Below are 25,920 nucleotides of genomic sequence, written 5' to 3'. Positions count from 1 at the left end.
GCAACCTCAAGCCAGACGGCGAGCACAGTACCGGCCCCGGCCCCGGCCCCGGCCCCGGCCCCGGCCCCGGCCCCGGCCCGGCCCCAAGCTACTGCTTTCCCTAAAATGGCTGCATTCGCAAGTGGAAGCGTCCCCTGACCCCCAAGGAGGGGGGTTGCAGAGTAGAGGCTCCGCTCCCCGAGATCCTGCGCCTCCCCAGGAGCGCACACTCAACCCACAAACACACACACTTAACTTTGATGACTGTGCAATGCAGTTCGACTGCATCGTGCCCTCGACACTCCCCGCCGCCGGCCTCTAGGTGTGCGTGTCGGTGTGACTCTGGGGGTCTGAGGAGTGTGGGGGCAGACGCGGGGGTGGGGTGGGGTGTTGAAGGAGGTGGGTATCCGCGGGCCACTGAAAACCTGGAGAGAGACAGGCGTGTGTTCAGTGTCTAGGGGTGCAAAAGCTATTCTGGGAGCCAGAGCGAGAAAGAGGAAAAATGCCTTTTAATTAAATAACTGTTGTAGACTACTGCCCCCACCGCTTGTTTGGTGAAAGTCTACAGCCATCTGTCAACCCCAAACTACACCTGGAAGTGGAACTGGGGTCGAGGGAGGGGAGAGAGTGCTGTGTGGTGTGTGGTGTGTGTGCATGTGTGTGTGTATGCGCGCGCGTGTGCCAGGGCTAGGAAAGTTGGAGCGGGAGTCGAGCTGGAAGAGCGCTGGTTAAGACAGCAACCACTCGGCGGCGGTCCGGGCGCGGGGGATTCCCGGCCGGCGGAGAGCGCGCCGCGGGGGGAGCGACTGGCGGTGTTTGGGGTGTCGAGGAAAGCGATCTGTTAGGTCCGGACGCCGCGGCGCCTTTCCTTCCAGCCCGCCAGCCAGCCTCAGCCGCTCGCCGGGCCGCCTGCCGCGTTCGCCGGCGACGGTGCGCTCTCCCCCGGGCTCGGCTGGCAGCGCGCTCCGCGGAGCTCCCGGCCCAAAAGCTAAACCTCTAAAGCAAAACCACCGAACAATGTGTCCTGCTGTTCCCTCATCACTCAGCTTCAAAGAAGCAGAAAACGACCAACTAGTAGTTGCTGGGTGGAGATCTTGGCTCTCCAAAAAGCGCCGCGGCCACCAGAGTGAATAATACATAAGGGCGGCCGGGAGCCTTGGAGAGGCTCCCGTCGCCTCGGCAGCAGCAGTAGCAGCAGCGGGAGGCGGCGACCAGCCCTGGTCAGACCTACCGATGCCGCCGCCGCGGGTGGGGGCGTCTGGCCGCCCTCGGGCAGTACACTGGCCACTCGAGGGGTGTGGGGTCGCCAGCAGTGGGGTTCGGATGAAACAGGAATGGGAGACCCTGTGGCGAGGAGAAACTTCCAGGAGCAGCCGGAGGCGGGGTGGTGAGGTACCAGTGAAGCGCTGGAGTTTGGGAGCCTGGAGAGGCAAGAGCTAGTCACTGCCTGGCCGGTACTGGGCGGACCGGGAGTCGTTCCCACGCTTCTCAGCACCTGGTCTGGATTGCAGAGAGCAAAGGATCCCTCTATTCGCCCAACGCCAGCTCTCCTGAAAACAGCGTCCACGCGCCTCCGTGTGTCTGTGTGTGTTGGTGAGTCCAAAACCAACTCCAGTTCGCCATTCAGGACCGAGGCGGGTGGCTAACGCTCGAGTCATAACTCCCACAGCAGGCCTGTCCCGGCTTCGGGATTCCTAGGCAGCGCCGCGCCCCCCAGACCTGGAATCAGATGCGTTAGGATAAGTTTCCAGGCGCGTGCCATCGACCTGCACCCCGGACCGCAAAACTCGGTCACTTTGCTTTCCTATGGGGGAAGGAAAAGAAGCAACGATCCAGCCTTCTCTCCTACGTTGGGCGGTTTCGCAGCATCTTTAATGAGATAGGAAACGAGCGGTTTGTGAGCATTTGAAAGCAAAGGGCCGGATTTTGCGAGACAGGCAATCACGTGCAAACTCCTTGGAAACCAAAGGAGGTGGGCGACAGGGAGGGGTTGCGGGGCTGCGGGGCGGCTTTGGAGTAAGGAAAGGAGAGAACCAGAGGAAGTGTGTGTGTGTGTGTATGTGTGTGTGTGTGTGTGTGTAGGAATGGTGGTGGTGGTTATGTGCCATGGAGTCAGTTGCGACTCATAACGACCCTGTACAGGGTTTCCGAGGCTGTAAATCTCTACGGGAACAGAACGCCTCATCTTTCGCCAGCGGAACAGCTGGTAGTTTCGAACTGCTGACCTTGCGGTTCGCAGCCCGATTGGTAACCACTGCGCTACCATGGAGCCGGATTTAAAAAAAGAAAAAAAGAGGAAAGCTCTCGTTTTCTTCGGAGCAAAGTTAGTTTAACTTGATTTGGAAAAGCTATTAACCCCCAAAGACAAAAGATAGGAGCATTTTCTTTTCCTTTTAGAAAGGGAGACTCATTGCTAAGAAAATTAGCAAGAATTTCTGATAAAGCTGCTGCTGGCCTTCCTCCTTGGAGGATGGTTAGCTAACAGACTAGTGGTAACGTGCTGCTTAGTGCAGCGGAATGGAGAAGGGAGCTGATTTGAAATATTGATCTCTTCTTCCTATGGTGCGGTATGAACTTTAAGATAAAGTACAGAAACAAATGAGAGACAGACATCGTTAGGGGAAGGTGCCCTCCAGTGCCACCGAAGGTTTAATCTCTGGTGGTGGTAAATGCAGAGGCCAGAGTGCATTTGTTACTAGGATTTGCGGGTTTCCAACGCAGCCACATCACCATTTTCCCGACTAAAGAATCTATGTACAGAAGGGCCTAGGTTTTTATTGATTTCCAGTTTGCATTTCAGCCTTCAACACGGGCAAATGACTCAGAAAACTGCTTCTAACTGTTCCTACGAAGAACAAGGCTAAACAAAGGCAATAGTTTAAAACCCTATCTCATTTAGGAAGAGCTGTTACAGGGAGGAGGCCTGGACCACATTTGAAAGGAGTAGGACTTATTCATTATTTTACCTGAATTCTTGCCAAAAAGCTTACAAACCCTCGGTTCCCTAAAAATAGCAAGGCTCTTCAAATATAATTTGTTTACTCTACCTCAATTAAAAAAAACAAAAAACAAAAAACCACTCTTTTCCAAGTGTTATAAAGCGCTTATGAAGGTAAGGGTTGACTGTTCAGAAAAAAAAAAAAAAATCAAGCTTTTTATTTCTAGATCAATATGATGTGCTCTCAACATCTAATACCATGTAAAAGAAGCCCTTTTACAACATCAATAGTAGGCAGGCATGTCTCCCTAAGAAGCTCTTTTCCTGGAATCACAAGACATTTTGATTACTTTCATTTTCACAAAAAACATGATTATGACACCTCTCATTATAAATAAGCAAGTGAAAAAGACATGAAGACAGTGCTTCTTTATAGACAAACCTGGAAATTTGGAAACAACAAAGGCATTTGCTCATTACTTAAAAAAAAAAAAAAATCCACGAATCATTGTTGACTCAAAGATTTGTAGTTGTTCTATATTAATATAGCTGGGATGTGGAGAGGGGCGAATTTTTTTTTTTTGGAGAGGGGCCAATGTGTACTGGAGATGAAACTACATCTGGTACCGTTGAAAAACTGAGAATTTCCATCTTATATCTGAGTAGACCATGTTGCACATTTTTTTGCACCCACTTGCCAATGTGCAAAATATACAATGGTGGTGGTGGTGGGGCTCTGCTTAGGTGGAACTACTTTAGTTAGAGGGAAACCTCCGATTAAAACGCCGCTGTGAAATCTCTCGGGTTGGGCTCAGTGCAGCCATTCTTGAATAGACCTTTCTTCAATTTACAGTTTCACGCCTAGGGATGGCAGTAGAGCAACCTTCCAGAATTGAGCCTTCTGTTTTTATGTTAGGCTTTGCAACTATGAGGGAGGCTTTCCTGTACTTGTTTAGGCTTGCTTTCTTCATCACGAAGCTGATCAGAGTGGTTATTACTGCTTACCGTTTGGGCCTGGATCACCTTATTAGTTGTCAGTAGGTGAGCGAGCCCACATCGAAGCAGACCAGGTCTATATAATATTGAATCAAGTCACTGAAAGTGAAACATGGAGCTAATCGGCCCCTAGGGTAACCCTGGAGTCCTGGTGTGGTGTTGTAAGATCCACACTGGACTGTTAACCGCAAGGTCGTTTTTTTCCAAATCTGCCAGCTGTTCCTTGGAAACCCTATACAGGGTCTCTATGAGTCAGAACCAACTCGATGGTACTTGCCCACAACAACAACAACAACAACAGGCTGTCTATGGAGTCCTGATGTGGCACTGTAGTATAAGCACTGGACTTTTAACTACAAGGTTGGTAGTTCAAATCCACCAGCCACTCCTTGGTACCCTATTCAAGGTCACTATGAATCAGAACAATAACAGGGTAACCAGGAGGCCAGACATCTGATTTCACTTGCCAATTAACCAGTTCTTTGGTTATTGTGTGCCTTAACCTGCATGTGTAACAATTACTGCTAGATCAAACCATACTTCCTCCAACTCCTCCATCCTCAACCACCACCTCCTTCCATTACAGTTTCCAGACTACAAATAGGAAATGGTTTCCTTATGAAAACACACACTAGCTTCTCAGAGTAAGCAGTGTCTGTTTTGAATTTAGCACTGGTCTTTTCTTAGCCAGTACCTGTCATTCTTTGTATTCAGTCTACCTTTTCAAACAGACTAGAACTTTCAGTGCAGAATCAAGGGGATGTGGGAAAGTTTGGGGAAACTTGTGCTGACTGTTCTTTTCTGCTTCTGTTTCCCATTTTTTTTTTTTTTAACTTGGTACTACTTCCATGAATATGAAATGACCAAAGCAGAAAACAACCCACAGTGGACCAGTTCTCCTCCATCCAGTCCCAGTATAGTCATGTTGCTGTTGTTATTGTTGTGAAGTACCATCGAGTCTGTTCTGACCCATAATAACCCTGTATAGGGTTTCCAAGGAGTGACTGGTGAGCGTGAACTGCTGACCTTGCGGTTCAAACAGACCTTGCGGTCAGCACCACACCAGGACGCCACTTAAAATCCACCACATTCATTAGGACAGTTTTCTCATAGCATACAGGTTCTTGTTCCCAACCGCTGTGAAGCCTATTATATTAAAAATTTGATGTACATACAATGGTTCATTACAGCAAATGAGTAGTATTTTGCAACTTGCATAAAACACTCTGTATTCTTACTGTATTACTATGTCCAAGATGTTTTAGAGTATTAATTTTCATGTGCATCAAAAGACACACTATATACTAAGACAAACATTTGACTAACTGATATTAGATATGAACCATATTTAACTGTCTGATTTATTACAAAATCAGTTTGCAGACAGACTTAGGGATAGAATCTCATAAAGCCCTATTTCACAGAACGTTAAGCTACATACATCATGGACGTAAGGGACACACGTACTAAAAAGAAGTCACTATCCTCCCCGCCCCTATTTTTAGATTTCACAGTTCTTTACATGGAGTTCAAAGAGCTCTGGTAGCGCAGTGGTTATGAGTCGGGCTGTTAACCTCAAGGTCAACAGTTTGAAACTACCAGCTGTTCCATGGAAGAAAGGTGAGGCTTTCTGCTCCCGTATAGATTTACAGCCTCGGAAAACCTAGACAGGGTTGCTACGAGTCGGAACGGACTCCACGGAACACTACTGCCACCAAGGTGGAGTTCTGGTGTGGCGCTGTGGATTAATGCACTGGACTGCAAAGTCATTTTTTAAAAAAATGTTTTATTGTGAATTATGTGATAATTTACATGGGAGAACATTGGTTTTACTTTCATCCTATTGTATATTGTTTCCTTGCCATGGTTACAATCCCCTCCATGCATCATCAACCAACCAACCCTACAAGCCTGCTCCCCAGTCGTCAGCACATAGCCCCTCTCCCTCTCTGGGTCTAAAGTCCCCAGCTGCTCCATCTCTCCACGTCATCGTCTCTGCCTCCATCTCTGGTCTCACTGCTTCTCTGGGTAGGGTCCTGCTCTCTGCTCTTCTCCATTGATGAAAAATTAATCACTCCCCTCCTGCAAAGTCATTTTGAACTGCAAGGTCGGTGGTTCAAGCTCACCAGCAGCTCCTTGAAAACCCTATACAGGGTTGCTGTGAGTTGGAATCGAGCTGATAGCACTTAACAACCACAAGAAGATGGTAACAAAGTAGCCCTGGTAGCTTACTGGGTTACAAGTTGGACTGTTAACTACAAGATCAGCAGTTTGAATCTCCTAGGTGCTCCATAGGAGGAAGAGGATTTACAGCTTCAGAAACCCTACACCGGGGCACTATAGGTCTGAACTGACTCAACCGGACATAACTACCACCACTAAGGTGGGAACAACTCTGGAATGCATGGATCTGAGCCAAGACATGGGTGGATCCTCTATCTACTAAGTTGTTTGAAAGCCAAGCTCTCCAAGTTCAAAATATACATCAATACATCATAAGCATTTTTATTTACCTTATAATGTGTATATGAACTGTAAGATGCCTTAGGTGCATTTCTACATGTTTGTTGTTGTTAAATGCCCTCAAGTCTGCTCTGATTCATAGCGACCCTGTATAGAGTTTCTGAGGAGTAGCTGGTGGGTTTGAACTGCCAACCTTGTGGCTCACAGTACAGTGCTTCTACAGCACCACAGATAGTTACTTGAAATAAAAATTTAAACTCTGCTCATAAACACAGCTCATATTATGCCAGTTTTACTGATGCTGGATTTTTCCCAGGTAGAAGAGTAAAGAGATTTATAATGAGTTGGGTTTGTTTGGGGTCTTCTAAGGCTTAAAAATAAAATTTGCATTTATTTACAGAGTTTCATGGACCTTAACCTTGGGGACCAAAGAAAAGTGACAGTAACTACCACTTATTAATGCGGTTCCAAACAATCACTTATATTTGATCAATTTAATCTTTACAAAATACATGGGATAGATACTTGTATCATTATTCCCATTTTATAGATGAGGGAAACCAGGGACAGAGCATTAAGTAAGTTGTGTAAGGTCACAGTGCTCTTTGGGGGCAGAGCTGGGATAATGATCAGGCAATCTGGTTTCAGAACCCATGGTGGCAGTTTCTTTAACAACCTAAAACCATTACACAGATGTCATGTACAGTTTCAGCAAGTTTGTGAGGGTGTCATTTATTTATCCAAACATGGAGGCTCTCCTTTGTTTACCCACGTTTGCACAGTCTCCCCTTTCCCCTATATAACCAGATATAATTCTCTTTGTTGAATGAGGTCTTCTCTTTTTGTGAAATTAACCCTAACTACCGATGCTTTCCCACTGTTGGTGATGTACTAGGTGTTTGTGAGAGATACAGGCTCTCCAAATTGCCAGCCAACAGCATGACAATAGTTATGGATCATTCCAAATGTACATGATTATTAGTGGAATAGCACTAGGAAGAAGAATATAATTTAAAAATACATGGGCAAAGTAATTTTATTTGGGATCATTCAGATATCAGAATCCTGTAAATATATATATGGATATGTATATGTGTATATTGTTGTTGTTGTTAAGTGCCGTTGAGTTGATTCCAGCCCATAGCGACCCTGTATAGGGTTTCCAAGGAGTAGCTGGTGAGCTTGAACCACTGACCTTGCAGTTCAAACTGACTTTGCAGTCTGACACATTAACCCACAGCACCACACAAGAAGTCCATATGTGTATAAATATACATATACAGGATCACTATAGGACACACACACACACACACACACACACACACACACACACACACATATATAAATTCTCACTTGATAAGCAAACTCTTATTTTGGGCTTTGCACTATATTTAGTTATATGTGAGTTTTCAGCCAAAATTTACCTTCATCATTATAGTCATTTTACAACGGGAGTCTTCTAAACCAAAACATGCACCTAACATTTATATTCATCATGGACTAATGCCTTTTCTTGGTTCAGCCCTTATATTGTGATACTTCAAAACATAGTTGCAGGGAGGGGAGGGAAAACATTAAATGTCAGTAGTTACAGCTAGACAATCTCTACAAAGGGGGCCAAGAAATTCTCCCTGGTTTCACATTCCCCATGGCTTAGCGGAAATGTAAAAAGTGCAGGGTTTGCAATGGAATGAGAATGGGGTCATCTCCCCTTTGTAGTCATCATCACGGAAGCAGAACTTCCTTCCAGAGAGACCATAGGAAATCAATGATCACATTTTGCCAGCAAAGAGGTAAATGTGTACAGCAGACGGCATTAAATAAAAGGGCAGCAGGAAAGTGATTTACTAATAAAGTGTGACTTTTCGGTTCCTTCAAAGAATTCGCATTTTTGATAGAATAGTTATATCTAAATATTTCTGTCTCTTGCACCACATTGTAGATATGTGTGCATTTTAAAGGAAAGTAGAAAACACTGTTTTGTGATACTATGTTTACTGCACTTGAAGATGGCTTAACGAAGCTGAAGATCTGTAATATGGTCCTAGATTCCCCTCCTCACCTTTAAAACTGTTTGTTAATAAGGATTGACCTGATTTATTACAAGTCACTGGATTTTCCATCCATCCATTCATTCTTGTATTTTCTGAAACAGAGGGGATGCCTCCACTGGGGGAGGCTTACCTTGATCACACAGTGTTGCAGAGGGAACCTTACTCAAGAGAAGCGCAGAGCAGGAGAAGATTGAGGTGTGGAAACTTAATGAAATGTGGACGAGCCATTTTCATATGCATCCCTCTTTACTGTGTCCTTCTGATTGCTTTGTGAGCATGTCTTACAGTAGATTTGAAACTTAAGATGTGCAGGTAATAGGTAAGGGGCAAAGTGAGCGTCTGTCCTATCTTGGAGAAGACAAGACAATTATGTAGTCTTTTGCTTGAAAGGCTCCTAGAAAGTGTGTCAGTTGTTTTAACAACAAAATGAAACTAGCAAAAGAGAGAAAAAAGATAAGTCCAACAAACAACCCCCACCACATTTGGCATCAACTTATTATTTGCAGTAGCAGTTTAGTCCCTAATGTTAACAATGAGTGATTATGATTCTGTAGTTTTGTTTACAGCATAAATTAGCATTTTGTTTTCTGTTACAGCCCTTGAATGAGGAATTATAATGTATAATTTGCTGAAAATAGATGTTATCATCTCTTAGGATGAGAACAGCCACATAAACTTGAACAAATGATAAAAATGGAATCAATTACATTTCAAATGGAAGTAGTTTACAAACCTTCAAATACAAAGTGGCAGTAGTAGCTGGTTATTGTAACAAATAATTAGTTTTTTTAAACAACATTTATTGAATTCCATTGACAATTTGGTAATTGTTCACAGTTGGCTATATAACCCTCCCTCTTCCCAAATGAAATGTGCTACAGAATGACTACATCTTATAAACTGCAGCTTGCTTCCTGATTTAGCGTTGCAACGAACATGGCTATTTATTTGTGTATGTAGGTCTTTCTGAGTGATGTGAAAGCATTGAATTGAGTAAAAAGATGTCACCAAGCCTAGATAGTGGCTTAGATAAACACCTAAGGGTTGGTTCCAATGAAAGAAAAGAAGCAAATAGTCAAATAGGTGTGTGTGAATAAATTTGGTGAAGGGTGAAACATTTAAAAAGGTTTATCAAACAGGAAATCATACTATTACTTTAGCAGGAGTGAATTTCTTTTTTCCATGCTTACTGCTTTCCTTTTTATAACTCCTTCTGTTTTGTATTGTGGTTTATGTCTAAGTCTTACCTCATGTCTGTCCTACTCTGGGAGCTCTTGGTGGGACAAAGCCATGTCTCCTTCAGTTCAGGAGGGAGCATCATGTCTAGCCTGGAGTAGGCAGACACATACTCATATGTGTTGGATAAATGACTGAAATTTCAGAAAACAACTTCTATTCCATTATATGTGTTCCTTTATTTATTGGTCTTTGTTCCATCTCTTAGGATGATGAGGACAATTCTGCAATGTCATTTTTGAAAATGGGAATTTGACTCGGAGAATAAATGAATCCTGGTTCCATTTAAGCATCCCCAGGGAAGAACAAGATTGGTTTCCCACAGGCTCACTCAACCTCTTAATTTTTAAAATGAAAGATTATGAGGGGTATACTTAAATTAATAAATGCAGAAAGGGAAAAGGAGGGAAAATGGCAATCTGAGAGGTTTCATTTTATTTTTATTTTTTTGTTTTGGCCATGGCTGCATGCTGAGTGGATCATTCATTTTTTATTATATCTAAAAGATTAATCTATTTCTTTAAAGTTAATATGCAAAGAAATATGTTCGACATTATTTTTAGATCCCACGATTTAGCCTGAACAAATCAGTGGTGCATTATAAACACACAAGAATGTATCGGGTGACAAGAGTCAGGCTGAACAGATGCTAAAAGAGATGTTTCATGCACAGTCCAGCGAGGGCATGGGAAACACTCTCAAGATTGTAAGGTGAACACTACGAAGACTTTCCTCCACCAAATAAATGCTTGTCATTTTAGAACTCTTGAGTAGAAGGTGGAATGTAAGGGTTACATGAGCTCTTGTACCCGGGAGACCTTGGGTACTAGCTAATCCAGGTCTGAGTCACTGTTAGGTTGATGTTCCCATCCACCCACCTATTGCCCTGGAGTTGATTTCAACTCATAATGATCCTAAGGACAGAGTCGACTTGCTCAATAAGGTTTTCAAGGTTGTAAATCTTTATGGAAGCAGACTGCTATGTCTTCCTCTCACTGAGTGACTGGTGGGTTCCAACCATTAGCCTTTCATGTAGCAGCCAAGCACTTTAACTTTGATTTCACTAGGACTACTTAGGAGCTCTGGTAGCGTAGTGCTTACGAATCGGGCTGCGAACCTTAAGGTCAGCTGTTCGAAACTACCAGCCGCTCCGTGGGAGAAAGATGAGGCTTTCTACTCCCGTAAGGATTTACACCCTCGGAAACCCTGTACAGGGTCGCTATGGGTCGGAACCGACTCGACGGCACTTAACAACAACAACAACAACTTAGGTCAAAAGGAGCTCTGGTAACGTACTGGTTATGAATCGGGCTGCGAACCTCAAGGTCGGCAGTTTGGAACTACCAGCTGTTCCGCAGGAGAAAGATGAGGCTTTCTGCTCCCGTAAAGATTTACAGCCTTGGAAACCCTGTACAGGGTCGCTATGAGTGGGAACCAACTCCACAGCACATAACAGCAACACTTAGGCCGATGTTGTTGTTTTTGTTGTTGTTGTGAAGAGCTGTCATATCGATTCTGACCTGTGGGTTTCCTAGGAGTGACTAGTGAGCCTGAACCGCCAACCTTGCTTATTTAGACTGACTTTGCAGTCCAGTGCATTAACCCACAATGCCACACCAGGACCCCAGGCCACTGTTGTGGTGGTGGTGGTTATGTGCCATGAGTCATTTCTGACTCATAGTGACCCTGTTATTTACCAAGGCTGTAAATCTTTACAGGAGCAGAAAGCTTCATACCGCTGGTAGTTTTGAACTTCTGACCACGAGATTAACCAGCCCAATTCGTAACCACTGCGCTACCAGAGCTTCTTCCAGGCCAATGCTAAAACTCCTCAGATATTTATAGAATACCTATCAGTGTGGCCGACTAGTAGAATGCCTGGCACAGAGGAGATGCTCAATAAACAATATTTGTTGTTATTAAGGGCCATAGAGTTGGTTCTGACTCATAATAACCCTGTTATAGGGTTTCTGAGGAGGAACTGGTGGGTTTGAAGTGTTTCAAACTGACCTTTCAGTCTAGTGCTTATCCTACGGGGTAATAATAGATTACACGTTTTGAATAATTACTATGTAGCATTCCACACACTCTTCAAAGTGCTTTATGTGAATGAACTCATGTAGTAGTGAAAATTTGGTTGTCAAAATAGCCAAGGGAGATGGTATTACTGTTGTGTGCTCTGACTACATACAAATTCTGAGAACGGCTGGTAGGGTTGAACTGCCGACCCTGTGGTTAGCAGGCTTAGCAGTCCAGTGCTTATCCTACAGTGCCAGAACTTTATTACCCCCATATTACAGATAAGGTGGGCAGTCACAGAGAGGTGAGCTGGATTAGCCAAGCTCAATCACATAACGAGTAAGTGTTAGAGCCAAGTTTTGTATCCAGTTGGTCTGGCTTCCAAGTTTTCTGCCTGAACCACCACAGATGAAGACAACACATGGCTATAGATGAGAAGGGAGCCTCAGCTCTGTGAGGCAAAGACAGAAGACTACCTAGTGCTGTCTGGGACAGGAGCCTGTAGCAGTGTTTGCTACACGGGAGGTTTCCCTGGGCTGCAAGAGTCTCAGAAGCTTTCAGGAAGCATTGGCATTTGATCAGGGCCTTGGAAATCTTTGGGAGGATTTGGATAGGCAAGAATGGGGGTTAGGATAGAGCAAAGGAGGCATTTTAGACAGAAGGAAAATATAAAGGGGATTTGTCAAGGAGCAATTGGCAAGTGTTGTCTCTTTTTTTGGTCAGTATTTTTTATTCAATCAAATTTATTGAGCACCTAATATGACTTTTCTGGACTCAAGGAGCCTTCATCTAGTAGGAGAGACATGATATATATCAATATCAATATCAATATCAATATCTATATCTATCTATCTATCTATCTATCTATCTATCTATCTATCTATCTATCTATATCAAACTAGTACATCCACACCTGTGTACCTATGGTGTTGTTGTTAGGTTCTTTCGAGTTGATTCTGGCTCCCTGTGAGCCTGCGTACAATGGAGAGAAACACCGCCCCAGCCTGCTGCATCCTTACAGCCGCTGCTGTGCTTAGAAAGTCCACTGGTGCAGCCACTGTGTCAAGCAATCCATCTCATTGAGGGGCTTCCTCTTTGTCACTTTCTACCAAGGATGATGTCTTTCTCCAGAGATAAGTCCATTCTGATAGCATGTGTATAGCTATATCTGTCCCTATGTCTTATAGCTGGAGTCCTGGTGTGGTGCCGTGCTGGATTGCAAAATTGGTTTGAACTGCAAGGTCGGTGGTTCAAGCTCACCAGCTGCTCCTTGGAAACCCTACACAGGGTCGCTGTGAGTTGGAAATGACTTGATGACACTTAACAACAACAAAAAATCAAATAGCTAGCTATCCACGCCCCCCCCACACATGTACACCTCATTTAGCTACCTATCTCCTGGTGTGGCAGGATCAGCACTGGATTGCACACCTCAAGGTCATCAGTTCAAACCCACCAGCTGCTCCTCGGAAACCCTACACACCGTCACTATGAGTCAGAACTGACTCGATGGCACTTTACAAAAACAACATCTACCTATAAAGAATTCTGGTGATGCAGTTGTTAAGTAAGGGCTCAGCTGGTAACTGAAAGGTCAGTTGTTCAAATCAACCAGCTATTCTGTGGGAGAAAAGAGTTGGCAACCTGCTCCTTAAAGTCAACAGCCTAGGAAATCCCATGGATCATTTCTTCTGTGACACTTACCGTCACTTTGAGTTGAAGTTGACTTGCAGACATAGAACAACATCTACTTCTTTCTCTCCATGTACTTATCTCTCCTTTAAAATGTTGAGAGTATGAAGAAGGAAAAAATATTTATATAGAGAGGATCAGGTGAGGGGGACAGATAGTCTGCCTTATGCATTGCTTTGAGTTTGGGGATTTATCAGTGGAGCCCTCTCCACCAAGGGTGAGTGTACAGTTCTCCCTTGGGTTACTGATTCTCCCACCAGCGGGCCTCCTTTCCCCATCTTACTTATTTAGTAAAGGCAGGAGCTGGCAGAATTGGCATCTTGTGAGTTAAATTGATAAGAGAGTTACTTTCCACCCTGTCCTCCGGTCTGTCACAAAGAAGCATGAAAGCTTTCCAACTTGGTTGCAACTTAAGATCTTTTGAATCATTTATAATGTAATCTGTTGACAATGTCAAAAGAACAGTTTAATTAGTAAATCAAAGTTTTATTTTGAATTGTATTAAACTTCAAAAGATTGCTAAACTCTTTCCTTTTTTTTTTGAATTAAAATTAGTCACCAAGGCTAGAGAGAGGAAACAGTATCTGAAGTCAGGGACACACTCTGAGGCCTGTATCACAGTGCTAATGAAACCCTTTACGTCTTCCTTCGTGCGATGTCAAACTAGAAGCATTAAAGAACTTTGATGAAACAACGTGCCAACGAAACAAAGTAAAACAAAAACACAAACAAAAACACAAAAGCAACACAAAAACTTTAAAAAGATCTCTTAAAGGGGAAGGGAAACATCTTTACAATGTTTATCAAAGGCTTTTTGTTTTAGGAGGTTAGGACCCCATTGTTAATTTTTTTTTTTTTCCTGACCCTGACAGTTGCATTAGAAATAATTTAAAAATTATTTCCCCCAATTTATCCTAAAGAAAAACTTATATAAAAATAATGAATATTTTGTCGTTTCTAGGTATTAAAATACATATCGGTTTGTTTTCCCAACACTTTGTTCATACTGATTTGTCAGTACTCTAGCATCGACAGCTAGGAGGATGGTTGCAGGAGCGTTTTGTAAGCTGCAAAGTGCTCTCCCTTCATCACTATTTTTGGTGAAAGTAGACTTTACCTGGAGAGACACATTGTTTTGGATTACAGTATCTTTGAATGTTGTTGTTGTTAGGTGCTGGCAACTCAGTTCCAACTTAGTTCTGATGTGGCGCTGCAGGATAAGCATTGGATTGCTTAGCCACAGCAAAGCTGTACATACACAGCTGCTGTGAGTCGGAAACGATTCGATGGCACTTCACAACAGTGGAGTCCTGGTGTAGCGCTGTGGGTTAATGCGCCAGACTGCAAAGTCGTTTGAATTGCAAGGTCGGTGGTTCAAGCTCACCAGCTGCTCCTTGGAAACCCCAAACAGGGTCGCTATGGGTTGGAATCGACTTGATGGCACTTAACAACAACAACAACAACAACAATAGTACAACAAAAGGAAACACTGCCTAGTCCTTTGTCCTCACCATTGCTGATGTGTTTCAGCCAGGGTAAATTTATGAGTAAAATGAATTGTAAACCAGTACAGTAAGCAAGGTACACACAAACTTATTTGTGTTTCTATACCTTTGATATGAAAAGCAGTTGAAATTGTACAGTACAGATTAGTAAGTAAGCACAAACATGTTCTTGTGTACTTGGCTTATTGGGTAGTCCATCCCTGGTTAAGTACAACCACTGTATCAATCCACCTCACTGAGGAGTTTCCTTTTTGGCTGACTCTTTACCAAGCATGACTGACCCACCTCCTGCTAACATGCCCAACATGAGGTAAAGCATTGCCTACAGACCCAGAAATACAGATGCTAAATAACTACAGCCACAATATACTCACTTAGGAGTCCTGCTATTAGGCACTGCTCTGCTAACCACAAGGTTGTTGGTTCAAACCTACCAGCCGCTCCTTGGAAACTCTATACAGGGTTGCTCTGAGTCAGAGCTGACTCGATGGCACACAACCACAACAACATACTCACTTAGGTAAAAACACACAAAAACAGAACCATACACTATCATGGTGTAGATTACGACTCTGTATAAGGTTCCCAAGGCTGTACGTTTTTGTGGGAGCTGAGAGCCTTATCGTTTCCCGAGTTGTGGTTGATAGGTTTGAACTGCTGACCTTGCGATCAGCAGTTTAGTGCTTACCCTACAGTGCCACCTGCTCTTCTTTAGTTATTTTTCAAATGCTTGTTTGCAATGATACTAACCATTTGCAGTTGTGGATTCCCACCCACAGAATAAAGACTAACATCCGTCATTTGCTGCCTGTGTAACCAAATTTGTCAACGGAACTCTCCAAGCCTCATCCCTAGCAAGCATTGACTGAGGTCATTTCAGGCTAATGAGTCTTCCCCAAACATCACTTAGTTGTTTAAATAAAGTAATTAAGAGAATGCACTGTCATAGGAGAACCTTAGAAAACATTTGAATATAAAGTAATTCCATGTTATCTGGAGAATTTTGGAAAAATGCCTTTATCTTATATTTGGTCATATACAATATTTTAGGAAACTTTGTAAGTATTAAGCTTGAATGCTAATTGTTCTTATTAGCTCTTTTATAACAATTGTATTTTAAATAGTTGCTTTTTAATTAATTGATTTGTTAACACTTATAAATCATCTTCACTACGTACAGCATTAAGTGGAGTCCTGTTGTGGCACTGTAGGATAAGCATTGGACTCTTAACAGCAAGGTTGGTGGTTCAAGTTCACCAGCTGCTACTTGAAAACCCTATACAGGGTTGCTATGAGTTAGAATTGACTCAATAGCACTTAACAACAACAACAACACATTAAATACAGTCCAGGACATGAGCTAGGTGCTAATTAAAATCTTTATTGCTCATTTGAATAGAGAAATTGCCTTTCATTCATTTTAGGAATTTAAGAACACCAGCTAATGGTCACACAATTACGACCAAAAAAGAATCAGGAACTGGAGAGGTAGGAACATTTCTAGATGTATTCAAAAGAACATTTACTAAAAAGAGAGTTTTTTCATCGAAATTAGGATGAATACCTCTTTTGTTGTGCATCCCAATTTGAAGGGAATCCTTGGTTATTTTATTTGATACATTTATAGTATTTTATTATATAATTTAAAATATATTTAAATTTGATTTTCCAGGGTACTGTTTTTTTTAATATCATGCCAAAAAACAGAGGCAAGCATATGATTTTTAAAAATTTTTATTTCAGATGTGATATATTTTTGTTGTGGGGAATTTTCTTGGGAAACTTCCAAAGTAAGAAAATCAAAACCATACATTCATCTAAAGATAATCATGTGGAATATTCCTTTTCAATCTTCTTCTTCTAGGCCTATATATTTCTTTATGTTTTCTATCTAAATTGGTTTCAAACGAAATTATTTTTATAATCTGATTCTAGCCTAATAAGTCACGACCAGCCTATGATGTCATATTTCATGTACAGTTCTATATGATTTTCAATGACTGTGTACTATTCTGTTGTCTGATGGTAGCACCGTTTATTTAATCATCCTCTGTTATTGGAGTCCTGGTGTGGCACTACAGGACAAGCACTGGACCACAAGGTTGATTTGAACTGCAAGGTCAGCATTTCAAACTCAGCAGTTGCTCCTCAGAAACCCTATATAGGGTCACTGTAGGTTGGAACTGACTCGACAACACTTAACAACGATTGGATATTTAGGAGCCTTGGTGACACCGTGGGTTGAGCACTTGGCTGCAAACCACCAGGGTGGCAGTTCAAACCCATCAGCTGCTTCCTGGGAGAAAGATGAGGCTTTCTGCTGCCGTCAAGGTTTCTAGTCTCGCGAACCCTGTGGAGCAGTTCTCCTCTGTTCTGAATCGTCAGGAGTCGCTGGAAGCTGTCAAAGGCAGTGAGGTTAGCGCTGGTTTTGATGATCAGATATTTAGGTTGTTTCCAATTATGACTAAAGTTTTGGTGCACATCTATGATTATTTCTTTAGGTGGTTGCCATCAAGTTATTTTCAACCCACTGTGGAGTCCTGGTGTGGCGCTGTGGGCTAATGCGTCAGACTGCAAAACTGTTTGAAGTGCAAGGTTGGTGGTTCAAACTCACCAGCGGCTCCTTGGAAACCCTATACAGGATTGCTATGGGTCAGAACCGACTCAATAGCTCATAACAACAACATAGGATTTCTAAGGTTGTAAATCTTTACAGAAGCAGAAAGCCTCATCTTTCTGTCTTGGAGAGTCTGGTGGACTCAAACTGCCAACCTTGCGGTTAGCAACCCAACATATAACACACTATGCCACTAGGGCTCCTTAAATATAGTGTTGTTGTTGTTAGGTGCCACTGAGTCACTAACAACTCATAGTGACCCTGTGCACAACGGAATGAAACACTGCATGGTCCTGCGCCAAAATACAGTGTTTGTTGTTAAGTGCCTTTGAGTGGGTTAGGACTCATAGCGACCCTGCACAGGGTTTCTGAGGCTGTAAATCTACGGGAGCACGCCTCATCTTTCTCCCGCGGAGCAGCTGGTAGTTTCAAACTGCAGACCTTGTGGTTCGCAGCCCGATTCGTAACCACTATGCTACCAGAGCGCCTTTTCTTCTTTTAGGTTTTGCCATTTCTTTTGGCTATTAGAACAGACTATAGATCAGATGATCCAAGCAAATCATTAATGAACATCATAAATTCAACTCTGACTCTCAGATGAGCACCCCCACTCTCCTTCCAGGATATACATTCTGCACGTATCTACTAGCTTTGTTCTGTTGAGATTTACAGAGAGAAAAGTCTTAAATTTCAAAATGAGGAATGCAGCTGGATTGTAAACAGTACTCTTGTCATTTCTGAGATAATTCTGAGGGAAGAGGAATTTTGACTGTGGGTAATTCATCATCACTGCTGGTGTGGTCTAGACCCAGACATGACAAATCTCAGATTTGAGAAACGAAAAATCTTATACAAAATTAAATATGATTAAGTTCCACCACGAAGGTCATTCTCATTGGTTTCGCCTTAGTTTTTTTCCTTTGTTGGTCTCTTCACACTTTGCCCCACAGTGCCTTTGGACCCCGATGCATCAAAATAGCTTCACCTCCCCTAAATCCTTCCATCTCGAAAATCTGATTCCTGTTGTTGTTAACTGCTGTCGAGTTGGTTCTGACTCACAGTGACCCTGTATAGGGTTTCTGAGGAGTGGCTGGTGAGTTAGAACCACCAACCTTGTGATTCAAACCGACCTTGCAGTCCAGTGTTTTATCCCACAGCGCCACACCAGGACTCCTTATCCTCCCTTAAGAAAGTGCATTTTGGGGGTGTGGCCGGGTAGTGACTACTCAGTTGTCCATGTCCCCTGAGCTCAGAAACTCTATGGTTACTGCTGCTGCTTCCAGAACATTACTGTGCTCCTGGTGGGACACTGTAGGATCAGCACTGGACTGCACACCAGAGGCTCGGCAGTTCAAACCCACCGACTGCTCCTCGGAAACCCTACTCAAGATCATTATGAGTCAGAATCGACTTGATGGCACTGAATAATAACAACAACACATACGGAAAATGGCACGATCACCCTCTTACTAGTGTAGTTAGACTACATCCAACCATTCTTCTTAGCTCTGTTCTTGTCACCTCTGTGTGACTTTGCCTTGTGACACCTGGCTCACATCCTCATCTCTACCCCAGCTACCACCACCAGGGGGATCATCAGCACCTGTGTGAAGGACACATCCAGTGACTTAGCATCAGTGTTGCAACACTTCACCCCCATGATGCTTTGGTAGCCAATCACATTGCACTTCCTCCACCTCTTCTCCCTGGCTGCATACTTTGAAACATCTCTGCTTCTGGAAACTTCAATGTAACCACATCTGATTATAACCTCAATGTCTTTGTGTTCCCTCACCCATTTATTTCCATGATCTTTGGACTCTCTACTTCTATTCTTTTCCCCCCCTACATCATCAACCATACTTTTCCTTCCTTTTTAGCCAGCTGAGGTCCCATGATGCATCACTTCAACCACTCTCTTGCCAAACTCCCAAAGCTCTTAATCTCTTGCCCTTCTATATCTGTCCACAAAATCCCAGTTTGGGGTCTGTCCATATAACTGTCTTGTTTTCTTTCCCATGCAGACTGTTGTCTGTTATTGGAAAAAAATCCATGCCAAAGAATGTCACTATAATGTTACCATCCCCAAACTCAGCCACCATTCAGCCAGCCTTCTCTGGCTTTCCCAGTGTCCGTGTGTGCAACTCCAAACACCACCCTCTCTCCATAACTCCCCTACCCTCTTCTGGTCCCCTTCCCAGTACAGGTTCAGGGTCACCCCATGTGAATTCCCTCAACTTCTTGCCTCATGTCTGGAAATCTCCATCTTTCCTGCTTGCCTTCTGTTAGTGTTGTGGGTGTTGTGGGTTACCATCCCCTCCTATGCTCTCTGGGACTTGGATCTGTTAATTATGGCTTCACAACTTCACACATCTAGGAATACCTATACCAGATACCTCTTCCATCTTGAAAAAAATCCTCCATCACTCTCTTTCTTCCCTTTTGTAATTGCCTATCTCCTTCATCCCTTTGTTGAATGCCATTGATGTTGGGGGGCTATGCATTTTAATGGCGTAAATCCTCACAACTGTGAGGTGGGTTTCTGTCAGTAGTTCACAGATTCCTGGGAAAAGAAGGCAGATCATGTTCAAAAGCAGGGATTTTCAAGACCCAACTGCCAAACTCAGTGAGAGAATGGTTTACCCTCACTGTTTCTAAATCTTCCCTTCCCATTTACTTGTTTTTTTTCAAGGCAAATGATCTTTGAAAAGTGTCAGCTGAAACTCTTCTCTCAATGACTTCTTAATCCTCAGATGCTTGGAACTCTTACCAGGAGTCCCTGGGTGGTACAGATAGTCAACATGCGTGACTACTAACCTAAAGGTTCCAGTGTACCCAGAAGTCTCTCGAAAGAAGGCCTAGCTAACTACTTCCAAGAAAACCCTATGGAGGACAGTTTCGTTCAGATACAGACGGGGTCGCCATGAGTTGAATTTGATGGAAACTGGTGGTGGTGCTGGGGACTTTTTGTTTTATATTTTTCAGACATTTCTGTACTTAGATATGTCCTGAAATTCTTTTGACTTCTGTAACATCTGTCTTCCCTTTCATCCTGTCTCGTTCTTCCTCTCATTGACTCTCTTGCATTGCCTGACCTGCAAGTGTTGATGCTCCGTGGGTCCTAACCTGGATCTCCTCTTCCTTCACTCTGCTCTTGCTCTCCTCCAGCAGTCTGCCCATGTATGGGAGTAACTCAAGAACTGTCTCTGATTCATGGGTTCCAGCCGGATCTCTCGCCTGAGCTCCCAAACTACTGAACCTACCCCATTGACATTTCAAACACAGTATGTTAGAGACGGAGTTCCTTGTCCAGATTACTTTGCTCTTCCATTCCTTATCTGGGTGAAAGGCAATGGAGTTTATCCTACGTATAATGATGTATGAGGAGGTTTCAAAAATTTTGTGGAAAAAAATCCCATTATCTTTTATTTTATTATTGTTTTTTAAAGTATTTATTTGTGAATTGACCTGTTGTCTTTTTTTTTTTTTTTAAGTTTTTATTGTGAATTGAGTGATAGTTTACATTAGGGAACATCAGTTTTACACTCATCATTTCATTGTAATGATTACAGTCTTCTCCATGCATCATCATTCAGTGGTATTTCCTTCAATTCTCTCTGTTTTTCTTTTTTTTAATGTACACAAAAACACTCAGAAATATACAATCATTTAAACAACAAAGGGCACATTCTGCAAGCCTGCACCCTGGCCCCCAGCACTCAACCTTTCTCTTTCCATGAGTCTTGAGTCCTCAGCTGCTCTATCTCTCCATGCCATCATCTCTGCCTCCATCTCTGCTGCCATTGCTTCTCTGGAATGACATGCTCTTCTCCCTTGATGGTCCTAGGGTCCTCTGTTCCTAGACTGTAAGATTAACTACTCCCCCCTTTTTGTTACATAACTTCTACCTTTACAGTTGTGACAGTCACAATTAGTCATGACAACAATTACTCACTATTGAATCATAAGAATCTTATCCTCATATCTTTTTACCAGACCTGTCTAAACAAGATGAGAATTACTCAGTGGGGAGTCTACCTTCCTCTGCACACTCTGAAACTAAGCTCCCTCTTGAAAACTTGTAAGTCAGACACTTCATGCCTTTATAGCCCCCACCTCCCATTTTAGGTAGCCAATGTCTAAATTGCCCGTATCTATCAATCCTGTATACAGAGGGGATAGGATTGAAGACTCTTTCCCTATCATTTGGTATTTTGAGCTAATAGATCCACAACTATAGGTCAAGTTCATTAAATTGTAGCCATTTACACTTGTTTTCTTTATTAAAAACTTAAAAAAAAAATCTTCCTCTGGTCTTGACCCATTATCTCATAATCTTTTAATTCCATTTTTCATGATCTTTTTGAAGCAATCTTGCATGTATTAGTTAACTTTTGCAGTGGAAGACACTACCCTGAAACTCCGTGTTTTAAAACAACAGCCATTTAGCAGTGTGAGTGAGGGCTATGGCTGGTCTGAGCTCGGAGGCTCTTGTACCAGACTCAATACAAGCCTACAAATGTCTTCAGTCAGGAGGTTGATGGCCTCAGTCATATGTCTGGCAGTTGTGTCTGGGGAGATGGGCCTAACTGAGCTTTGTCTCTCATGGTCTCTCAGGCTGGCCCAAGATCATTTACATAGTGATGATGATAAAATTGCCAAGAATATCAAGCCAGAGGAAGACGCAAGTCCTCTTGAGTCCTAGGCTTAGAATTTGTAAAACTTAGAACTTGTGCTTGAGTCTCGTTCTGCTGATAAGAGCAAAGCAATAGACCAATCTAGATCGAAGGGTTGGCGAAGTAGACTATCTCCTGATGGGGATGGTGGTTCTGGGATGCTATATCATAAAGACATGCATATGTCTGAGTGTGGGGGTGTATGGGGGCAAGAATTGGTTCTTGGTGGTGGTTTGCACCACTGAGTTGATTCTGACTCATAATAACACTGCATTGGATTTCTGAGGCTTTAGATCTTTATGAGAGCAGAAAGCCTCATCTTTTTGCCGTGGAACAACTGGCAGATTCAAACTACTGACTTTGTGATTAGCAGCCCAACTCATAATCCACTATGCTACCAGGGCTCCTTGGGGGAGAATAAGTGCTGTCGAGTTGGCTCTAACTCATAGCCACCCTGTATAGGGTTTCAGAGGCTGTAAATATTTGTGGGACCGGAATATCTCATCTTTTCCCCACACGGCAGCTGGTGGGTTTGAACCTCCAACCCTGTGGTTTGCAGTCCAGTGCTTAACCTACAGAGCCACCACATTCCTTTTATTATCAATGGCACCCATAACTCCAGTCAGATTCTGATGTTGTTGTCAGGTGCCATCGAGTCGGAACTGACTCATAGCTACCCCATGCACAGCAGAACGAAACAATGTCCGATCCTGGGCCAACCTCACTACCGCTGCCCCCTTGAGTCCATCAATGATGCCACCTGGCCGATCCATCTCGTTAGGGGTCTTCCTCTTTTTCTCTGATCCTCCACCTTACCCAGCATGACATCCTTCTCCAGCGACTGTTCTCTCTTGACAATATGTCCAAAGTAGGAGAGAAGAAGCTCTCCAAGGAGCACTCTGGCTGCACTTCTTCCAGAACAGATCTATTGGTTCTTTTGGCAGTCCATGGCACTTTCAGTATTCTCCCCCAACACCACAACTCAAAGGCACCAATTCTTCTACGATCTTCCTTGTTCACTGTCCAGCTTTTGCATCCATATGAGGTTATTGAAAACACCATGGCCTGGGTCAGGCAGACCTTAGTTCTCAAGCTGACATCTCTGCTCTTCAATACTTTAAAAAGTTCCTGTGCAGCAGATTTGCCCAGTGCAATACGTCGTCTGAATACCAGAATCTGATAGGCAGCCTTAATCTCTTGCTTTCCTTCTCCTCTCACTTCTAGTCAGTTTTCAAGGCAAGTAGATGATGCCTTATAATAATATCTTATATGTTTTCGACTGCTGGCCTTCTTTACTAGTAAGATTAACCTGCTTCTCCATACATCCTCCAGCCCAGTCTAAAATAGCATTATTATGGTTTGAAATCTCAGGTTGTTCTCTAGGGCAGATAATGCCCAGTGATACTGTATTTTTTGACATATTTTTCATATGTCTTCCTTATTCGGCACCATGAGGGTTCAAAAACAAAACAAAACACCAAACCCATTATTGAGCTGCTTCTGACTTATGGTGACTCTATGTATTACCAAGTAGAACTGAACTTTGTACATAGCTTAGAATTATATATACATACTCACACGTATACATATATACAGTGGTGCTGGTGGTGTTCCGTGGCATCGTAGAGCAGAAAACCTCACCTTTCTCCTGAAGAATGACTGGTAGTTTCGAACTGCTGACCTTGAGGTAAGCAGCCCGACTCATAACCACTATGCTATCAGAGCTTCTTATATATATATATATATTTGTAGTTGAGACTATACACCATAAAACATGTATCAATTCAACATTTTCTACTAGCACAATCAAGTGGCAATGATCACATTCTTCCGATCATGCAACCATTCTCTTCTTCCTTTTCTGTTCTTCACTTCCTCCATTAACATAAACTCAGTTGTCCTCCGAGTTTGCTAGCTATCCACAAGCTTTTCTTGGCTGTAATCTTTACAGAAGCCGATCACCAGACCTTTCTTTTGCAGTGCCGATGGGTGCATTCAAACTGCCAACCTGTCAGCTAGTAGTGGAATCAAATCATTGTGCCACCTGGGGACCTCCCATGACTAGCACGCTTATTTATTTTTACGCCCCCAGCACATGTTGGTAGGTGCTGTTGAGCCAGTTTTGACTCCTATGACAGAGTAGAACTGCCCCAAGGTTATCTTGGCTGCAATCTTTATGGAAGCAGATTCCCAGATCTTTCTCCTGCAGAGTTGCTGGGTGAGACCCAACTGCCAATCTTTTGGTATGCAGCAGAGTGCTTAACCACTTGTGCCACCAGAGCTACTTTCATGGAAGGATAATTCGAAACTACCAATGGTTCTATGGGAGAATGCTGAAGTTTTCTTCTATAAGGATTTACAGCCTCAGAAACCCTATGCAGGGTTGCTATAAGTTGGAAACAAATCCACGGCATATAACCAAGCAACCAAGCAACCATCAACCAGTATGAGTGAATGAATAACTGTCTGTGAAGTGGCAATGTAAGATCTGCACTGGACTGTGAACTGCAAAGTTGGCAGTTCAAAACCTCCTCGGAAATCCTATATAGGGTTGCTAGGAGTCGGAACTGACTTGATGGCACTTAACAACAACAGAGATGTCTTCCAGATACACGGTGATGTCGACATTTGTCATTTCGAAAAGAATGGTGAGTGCTGTGTTTTAATAATGCCTTTTGGTTGAACCGTCAACAGGAATATGCGGTGGTTCTACCCCTCACCCATCCAAAGCTATCACAACTAATGTAGAAATATGGGGAGCCCTTGGGTGGAGCAAATAGCTAATGTGTTCAGCTGCTAACTGAAAAGTTGGAGGCTTGAGTCCACCCAGAAGCACCTCAGAAGAAAGACCTGGTGATCTACTTAAAAAAATATATCAGTCCTTGAAAACAGTAAGGAACCCAATTCTAGTCTGACACACATGTGGTCAACATGAGTGGAGGTTGTTTCATTGGCAGTTGGTAGAGTGGTTAATGGAATGTGATTGAGAGAACAGAATTTCTTAGACCCTCCTATGTAGTTAAAATACATTCTGTGAACTGCAGATTACAACAAAGTCAGACTTTTCTGATAAAGCCCAGCCCTCCTGGTCTCAGTCCAGACTCCTCATGGTATAGAATTGAATAACTGTAATGTAGGCAGAAAGGAGTTCTGGTAGCGTAGTGATTATGAATTGGGCTGCGAACCTCAGGGACAGCAGTTCGAAACTACCAGCTGTTCCGTGGGAGAAAGATGAGGCTTTCTGCTCCCGTAAAGATTTACAGCCTCGAAAGTCCTGTACAGGGTCGCTATGAGTCAGAACTGACTCCACGGCACATAACAATAACAACAATGTAGGCAGAGGGTCAGACTCAAATTATTGACCTAAATGCCCATGTACCTAATTGTAAGGGAGACTCTCATTGAAAATGCTACCAGAATCCCACCTGGCTTAGGTAGCAGCAGGTGTTTAAAAATATATTCAATCGTCTAAAAAGAACAGATGATTTTCAGTAGTGACAGTAACAAAACCCCTCACATTAGCCCTGAGTGATTAGGAAAACTTTAAAATACTTATTTAATGGTGAAATGAATTCCCGTCAATAAGACACAACACAGATGTTGTTGTTGTTGTCAGGTGCCATCGAGTCGGAACCGACTTATAGCTACCCCATGCACAGCAGAACGAAACAATGTCTGATCCTGGGCCAACCTCACTACCGCTGCCACACTTGACGCCATCAATGATGCCACCTGGCCCATCCAT

At 43.1% G+C, this 25,920-nt stretch overlaps 1 protein-coding gene across 2 annotated transcripts in view; it reads left to right on the top strand.

Annotated features, from left to right (window-relative positions):
* Window positions 1-25,920, top strand: part of PPARGC1A (peroxisome proliferator-activated receptor gamma, coactivator 1 alpha) — a 1,035,693-nt gene that overhangs the window by 947 nt on the left and 1,008,826 nt on the right. The window lies entirely within an intron of this gene.

Source organism: Chrysochloris asiatica, unplaced genomic scaffold (genome assembly GCF_000296735.1).
Source record: "Chrysochloris asiatica unplaced genomic scaffold, ChrAsi1.0 scaffold00089, whole genome shotgun sequence".
NCBI classification, from domain to species: Eukaryota; Metazoa; Chordata; class Mammalia; order Afrosoricida; family Chrysochloridae; genus Chrysochloris; species Chrysochloris asiatica.
Note: the sequence above shows the minus strand (reverse complement) of the source record. Positions and strands in the feature narration are given on the sequence as shown.